Source organism: Amblyomma americanum, chromosome 1, assembly GCF_052857255.1.
Source record: "Amblyomma americanum isolate KBUSLIRL-KWMA chromosome 1, ASM5285725v1, whole genome shotgun sequence".
Taxonomy (NCBI): Eukaryota; Metazoa; Arthropoda; class Arachnida; order Ixodida; family Ixodidae; genus Amblyomma; species Amblyomma americanum.
Genome location: NC_135497.1, coordinates 318,119,571 through 318,126,983, shown reverse-complemented (window position 1 = coordinate 318,126,983; position 7,413 = coordinate 318,119,571). Strand labels below are relative to the sequence as shown.

The 7,413-nt window shown below is 48.1% G+C and overlaps 1 non-coding gene across 1 annotated transcript; it reads right to left on the bottom strand.

Moving 5' to 3' along the window:
• Nucleotides 1-4,122: 4,122 nt before the first annotated feature.
• On the bottom strand, nucleotides 4,123-4,196 carry TRNAW-CCA (transfer RNA tryptophan (anticodon CCA)). The gene has a single exon. It is a non-coding gene; the product is annotated as a tRNA-Trp (tRNA).
• Nucleotides 4,197-7,413: the final 3,217 nt, after the last annotated feature.

Sequence of the window (7,413 nt, the reverse complement as noted above, 5' to 3'; positions counted from 1 at the left end):
ACTGCGTGTAAGCGATCCTTGAGAGTGTTCACCAGCGCCACTCTCGACCATAGCAGTGGACGTAGCACGTCCTGTAATACCGCGAGTGTGACGTAGAATGTCATCTAACGGCGAGGACAGAAACTGTGAGAGAGCCGTCTTATGCTACCTATGGCAACAAGACTGCCAGAACTGAGACCCCCGTTAAGCTATTAGCAGACAAGGTAAAGGAAATGAGGGGCTCATTTGATAAACATTTTAAGGAAGCAAACAGTCACCGAAACCAAGGGGCATAGGGGAATGTTTTCAATTTTTTCTTTCGTAGTGCCAATCAATCGGTTTAAATAAAATTACTTATAAAGCAGCAGAAAAAACATCCATGCTGCCGGTGGGATCCGAACCCACGACCTCCGAATATCGCGTCCGGTGCTCTTACCAACTGAGAGACGGTGACGGATGTCCAATCTGCTGCTTTCGTGGGTATTTATGGTTACTGCGTGTAAGCGAACCTTGAGAGTGTTCACCAGCGCCACCCTCGACCATAGCGGTGGACGTAGCACGTCCTGTAATTCCGCGAGTGTGACGTAGAACGTCATCTAACGGCGAGGATGGAGACTGCGCGAGAGCCCTTTTATGCTACCTATGGCAACAAGACTGCCAGAACTCAGACCCCCGTTAAGCTATTAGCAGACAAGGTAAAGGAAATGAGGGGCTCATTTGATAAACATTTTCAGGAAGCAAACAGTCACCGAAACCAAGGGGCATAGGGGAATGTTTTCAATTTTTTCTTTCGTAGTGCCAATCAATCGGTTTAAATAAAATTACTTATAAAGCAGCAGAAAAAACATCCATGCTGCCGGTGGGATCCGAACCCATGACCTCCGAATATCGCGTCCGGTGCTCTTACCAACTGAGCTACGGCGACGGATGTCCAATCTGCTGCTTTTGTGAGTATTTATGTTTACTGCGTGTAAGCGAACCTTAAGAGTGTTCACCAGCGCCACCCTCGACAATAGCGGTGGACGGAGCACGTCCTGTAATACCGCAAGTGTGACGTAGAACGTGATCTAACGGCGAGGACGGAAACTGGGAGAGAGCCGTCTTATGCTACCTATGGCAACAAGACTGCCAGAACCGAGACCCCCGTTAAGCTATTAGCAGACAAGGTAAAGGATATGAGGGGCTCATTTTATAAACATATTAAGGAAGCAAACAGTCACGGAAACCAAGGGGCATAGGGGAATGTTTTTTATCTTTTTTTTGTACTGCCAGTCCATCTGTTTATAGAAAATTACTTATAAAGCAGCAGAAAAAAACATCCATGCCGCCGGTGGGATCCGAACCCACGACCTCCGAACATCGCGTCCGGTGCTCTTACCAACTGAGCTACGGCGACGGCTGTCCAATCTGTTTCTTTCGTGGGTATTTATGTTTACTGCGTGTAAGCGAACCTTTGGAGTGTTCACCAGCGCCACCCTCGACCATAGCGGTGGACGTAGCACGTCCTGAAATGCCGCGAGTGAGACGTAGAACGTCATCTAACGGCGAGGACGGAGACTGCGCGAGAGCCCTCTTATGCTACCTATGGCAACAAGACTGCCAGAACTGAGACCCCCGTTAAGCTATTAGCAGACAAGGTAAAGGAAATGAGGGGCTCATTTGATAAACATATTAAGGTAGCAAACAGTCACCGAAGCCAAGGGGCATAGGGGAATGTTTTTAATCTTTTTTTTTGTAGTGCCAATCAATCGGTTTAATGAAAATTACTTATAAAGCAGCAGAAAAAACATCCATGCCGTCGGTGGGATCCGAACCCATGACCTCCGAATATCGCGTCCGGTGCTCTTACCAACTGGGCTACGGCGACGGATGTCCAATCTGCTGCTTTAGTGGGTATTTATGTTTACTGCGTGAAAGCGAACCTTGCGAGTGTTCACCAGCGCCACCCTCGACCAATGGTGGGCGTAGCACGTCCTGTAATACCGCGAGTGTGACGTAGAACGCCAACTAACGGCGAGGACGGAAACTGTGCGAGAGCCCTCTTATGCTACCAATGGCAACAAGACTGCCAGAGCCGAGACCCCCGTTAAGCTATTAACAGACAAGGTAAAGTAAATGAGGGGCTCATTTGATAAACATATTAAGGAAGCAAACAGTCACCGAAACCAAGGGGCATAGGGGAATGTTTTCAATCTTTTCTCTCGTAGTGCCAATCAATCGGTTTAAATAAAATTACTTATAAAGCAGCAGAAAAAACATCCATGCTGCCGGTGGGATCCGAACCCACGACCTCCGAATATCGCGTCCGCTGCTCTTACCAACTGAGCTACGGCGACGGCTGTCCAATCTGCTGCTTTCGTGGGTATTTATGTTTACTGCGTGTAAGCGATCCTTGAGAGTGTTCACCAGTGCCACTCTCGACCATAGCAGTGGACGTAGCACGTCCTGTAATACCGCGAGTGTGACGTAGAATGTCATCTAACGGCGAGGACAGAAACTGTGAGAGAGCCGTCTTATGCTACCTATGGCAACAAGACTGCCAGAACTGAGACCCCCGTTAAGCTATTAGCAGACAAGGTAAAGGACATGAGGGGCTCATTTTATAAACATATTAAGGAAGCAAACAGTCACCGAAACCAAGGGGCATAGGGGAATGTTTTTTATCTTTTTTTTGTACTGCCAGTCAATCGGTTTATAGAAAATTACTTATAAAGCAGCAGAAAAAAAACATCCATGCCGCCGGTGGGATCCGAACCCACGACCTCCGAACACCGCGTCCGGTGCTCTTACCAACTGAGCTACAGCGACGGCTGTCCAATCTGTTGCTTTCGTGGGTATTTATGTTTACTGCGTGTAAGCGAACCTTGGGAGTGTTCACCAGCGCCACCCTCGACCATAGCGGTGGACGTAGCACGTCCTGTAATGCCGCGAGTGAGACGTAGAACGCCTTCTAACGGCGAGGACGGAAACTGTGCGAGAGCCCTCTTATGCTACCTATCGCAACAATACTGCCAGAACCGAGACCCCCGTTAAGCTATTAGCAGACAAGGTAAAGGAAATGAGGGGCTCATTTGATAAACATATTAAGGAAGCAAACAGTCACCGAAACCAACGGGCATAGGGGAATGTTTTCAATCTTTTTTTTTGTAGTGCCCATCAATCGGTTTAAATAAAATTACTTATAAAGCAGCAAAAAATACATCCATGCCGCCGGTGGGATCGGAACCCACGACCTCCGAATATCGCGTCCGGTGCTCTTACCAACTGAGCTACGGCGACGGCTGTCCAATCTGCTGCTTTCGTGGGTATTTATGTTTACTGCGTGTAAGCGAACCTTGAGAGTGTTCACCAGCACCACCCTCGACAATAGCGGTGGACGTAGCACGTCCTGTAATGCCGCGAGGGTGACGTAGAACGCTATCTAACGTCGAGGACGGAGACTGTGCGAGAGCCCTCTTATGCTACCTTTGGCAACAAGACTGCCAGAACCGAGACCCCCGTTAAGCTATTAGCAGACAAGGTAAAGGAAATGAGGGGCTCATTTGATAAACATATTACGGAAGCAAACAGTCACCGAAATCAAGGGGCATAGGGGAATGTTTTTAATCTTTTTTTGTAGTGCCAATCAATCGGTTTAAAGAAAATTACTTATAAATCAGCAGAAAAAATATTCATGCCGCTGGTGGGACCCGAACCCATGACCTCCGAATATGGCGTCCGGTGCTCTTACCAACTGAGCTACGGCGACGGATGTCCAATCTGCTGCTTTCGTGGGTATTTATGGTTACTGCGTGTAAGCGAACCTTGAGAGTGTTCACCAGCGCAACCCTCGACCATAGCGGTGGACGTAGCACGTCCTGTAATACCGCAAGTGTGACGTAGAACGTGATCTAACGGCGAGGACGGAGACTGTGCGAGAGCCCTATTATGCTACCTATGGCAACAAGACTGCCAGAACTGAGACCCCCGTTAAGCTATTAGCAGACAAGGTAAAGGAAATGAGGGGCTCATTTGATAAACATATTAAGGAAGCAAACAGTCACCGAAACCAAGGGGCATAGGGGAATGTTTTCAATCTTTTTTTTGTAGTGCCAATTACTCGGTTTAAAGAAAATTACTTATAAGCAGCAGAAAAAACATCCATGCCGCCGGTGGGACCCGAACCCATGACCTCCGAATATGGCGTCCGGTGCTCTTACCAACTGAGCTACGGCGACGGCTGTCCAACCTGCTGCTTTCGTGGGTATTTATGTTTACTGCGTGTAAGCGAACATTGAGAGTGTTCACCAGCACCACCCTCGACAATAGCGGTGGACGTAGCACGTACTGTAATGCCGCGAGTGTGACGTAGAACGCTATCTAACAGCGAGGACGGAGACTGTGCGAGAGCCCTATTATACTACCTATGGCAACAAGACTGCCAGAACTGAGACCCCCGTTAAGCTATTAGCAGACAAGGTAAAGGAAATGAGGGGCTCATTTGATAAACATATTAAGGAAGCAAACAGTCACCGAAACCAAGGGGCATAGGGGAATATTTTCAATCTTTTTTTATTTGTAGTGCCCATCAATCGGTTTAAATAAAATTACTTATAAAGCAGCAGAAAAAACATCCATGCCGCCGGTGGGATCCGAACCCACGACCTCCGAACATCGCGTCCGGTGCTCTTACCAACTGAGGTACGGCGACGGCTGTCCAATCTGTTGCTTTCGTGGGTATTTATGTTTACTGCCTGTAAGCGAACCTTGGGAGTGTTCACCAGCGCCTCCCTCGACCATAGCGGTGGACGTAGCACGTCCTGTAATACCGCGAGTGAGACGTAGAACGCCTTCTAACGGCGAGGACGGAAACTGTGCGAGAGCACTCTTATGCTACCTATGGCAACAAGACTGCCAGAACCGAGACCCCCGTTAAGCTATTAGCAGACAAGGTAAAGGAAATGAGGGGCTCATTTGATAAACATATTACGGAAGCAAACAGTCACCGAAACCAAGGGGCATAGGGGAATGTTTTCAATTTTTTCTTTCGTAGTGCCAATCAATCGGTTTAAATAAAATTACTTATAAAGCAGCAGAAAAAACATCCATGCTGCCGGTGGGATCCGAACCCATGACCTCCGAATATCGCGTCCGGTGCTCTTACCAACTGAGCTACGGCGACGGATGTCCAATCTGCTGCTTTTGTGGGTATTTATGTTTACTGCGTGTAAGCGAACCTTAAGAGTGTTCACCAGCGCCACCCTCGACAATAGCGGTGGACGGAGCACGTCCTGTAATACCGCAAGTGTGACGTAGAACGTGATCTAACGGCGAGGACGGAAACTGGGAGAGAGCCGTCTTATGCTACCTATGGCAACAAGACTGCCAGAACCGAGACCCCCGTTAAGCTATTAGCAGACAAGGTAAAGGATATGAGGGGCTCATTTTATAAACATATTAAGGAAGCAAACAGTCACGGAAACCAAGGGGCATAGGGGAATGTTTTTTATCTTTTTTTTGTACTGCCAGTCCATCTGTTTATAGAAAATTACTTATAAAGCAGCAGAAAAAAACATCCATGCCGCCGGTGGGATCCGAACCCACGACCTCCGAACATCGCGTCCGGTGCTCTTACCAACTGAGCTACGGCGACGGCTGTCCAATCTGTTTCTTTCGTGGGTATTTATGTTTACTGCGTGTAAGCGAACCTTTGGAGTGTTCACCAGCGCCACCCCCGACCATAGCGGTGGACGTAGCACGTCCTGAAATGCCGCGAGTGAGACGTAGAACGTCATCTAACGGCGAGGACGGAGACTGCGCGAGAGCCCTCTTATGCTACCTATGGCAACAAGACTGCCAGAACTGAGACCCCCGTTAAGCTATTAGCAGACAAGGTAAAGGAAATGAGGGGCTCATTTGATAAACATATTAAGGTAGCAAACAGTCACCGAAGCCAAGGGGCATAGGGGAATGTTTTTAATCTTTTTTTTTTGTAGTGCCAATCAATCGGTTTAATGAAAATTACTTATAAAGCAGCAGAAAAAACATCCATGCCGTCGGTGGGATCCGAACCCATGACCTCCGAATATCGCGTCCGGTGCTCTTACCAACTGGGCTACGGCGACGGATGTCCAATCTGCTGCTTTAGTGGGTATTTATGTTTACTGCGTGAAAGCGAACCTTGCGAGTGTTCACCAGCGCCACCCTCGACCAATGGTGGGCGTAGCACGTCCTGTAATACCGCGAGTGTGACGTAGAACGCCAACTAACGGCGAGGACGGAAACTGTGCGAGAGCCCTCTTATGCTACCAATGGCAACAAGACTGCCAGAGCCGAGACCCCCGTTAAGCTATTAACAGACAAGGTAAAGTAAATGAGGGGCTCATTTGATAAACATATTAAGGAAGCAAACAGTCACCGAAACCAAGGGGCATAGGGGAATGTTTTCAATCTTTTCTCTCGTAGTGCCAATCAATCGGTTTAAATAAAATTACTTATAAAGCAGCAGAAAAAACATCCATGCTGCCGGTGGGATCCGAACCCACGACCTCCGAATATCGCGTCCGGTGCTCTTACCAACTGAGCTACGGCGACGGCTGTCCAATCTGCTGCTTTGGTGGGTATTTATGTTTACTGCGTGTAAGCGATCCTTGAGAGTGTTCACCAGCGCCACTCTCGACCATAGCGGTGGACGTAGCACGTCCTGCAATACCGCGAGTGTGACCTAGAATGTCATCTAACGGCGAGGACAGAAACTGGGAGAGAGCCGTCTTATGCTACCAATGGCAACAAGACTGCCAGAACCGAGACCCCCGTTAAGCTATTAGCAGACAAGGTAAAGGATATGAGGGGCTCATTTTATAAACATATTAAGGAAGCAAACAGTCACCGAAACCAAGGGGCATAGGGGAATGTTTTCAATCTTTTCTCTCGTAGTGCCAATCAATCGGTTTAAATAAAATTACTTATAAAGCAGCAGAAAAAACATCCATGCTGCCGGTGGGATCCGAACCCACGACCTCCGAATATCGCGTCCGCTGCTCTTACCAACTGAGCTACGGCGACGGCTGTCCAATCTGCTGCTTTCGTGGGTATTTATGTTTACTGCGTGTAAGCGATCCTTGAGAGTGTTCACCAGCGCCACTCTCGACCATAGCAGTGGACGTAGCACGTCCTGTAATACCGCGAGTGTGACGTAGAATGTCATCTAACGGCGAGGACAGAAACTGTGAGAGAGCCGTCTTATGCTACCTATGGCAACAAGACTGCCAGAACTGAGACCCCCGTTAAGCTATTAGCAGACAAGGTAAAGGAAATGAGGGGCTCATTTGATAAACATTTTAAGGAAGCAAACAGTCACCGAAACCAAGGGGCATAGGGGAATGTTTTCAATTTTTTCTTTCGTAGTGCCAATCAATCGGTTTAAATAAAATTACTTATAAAGCAGCAGAAAAA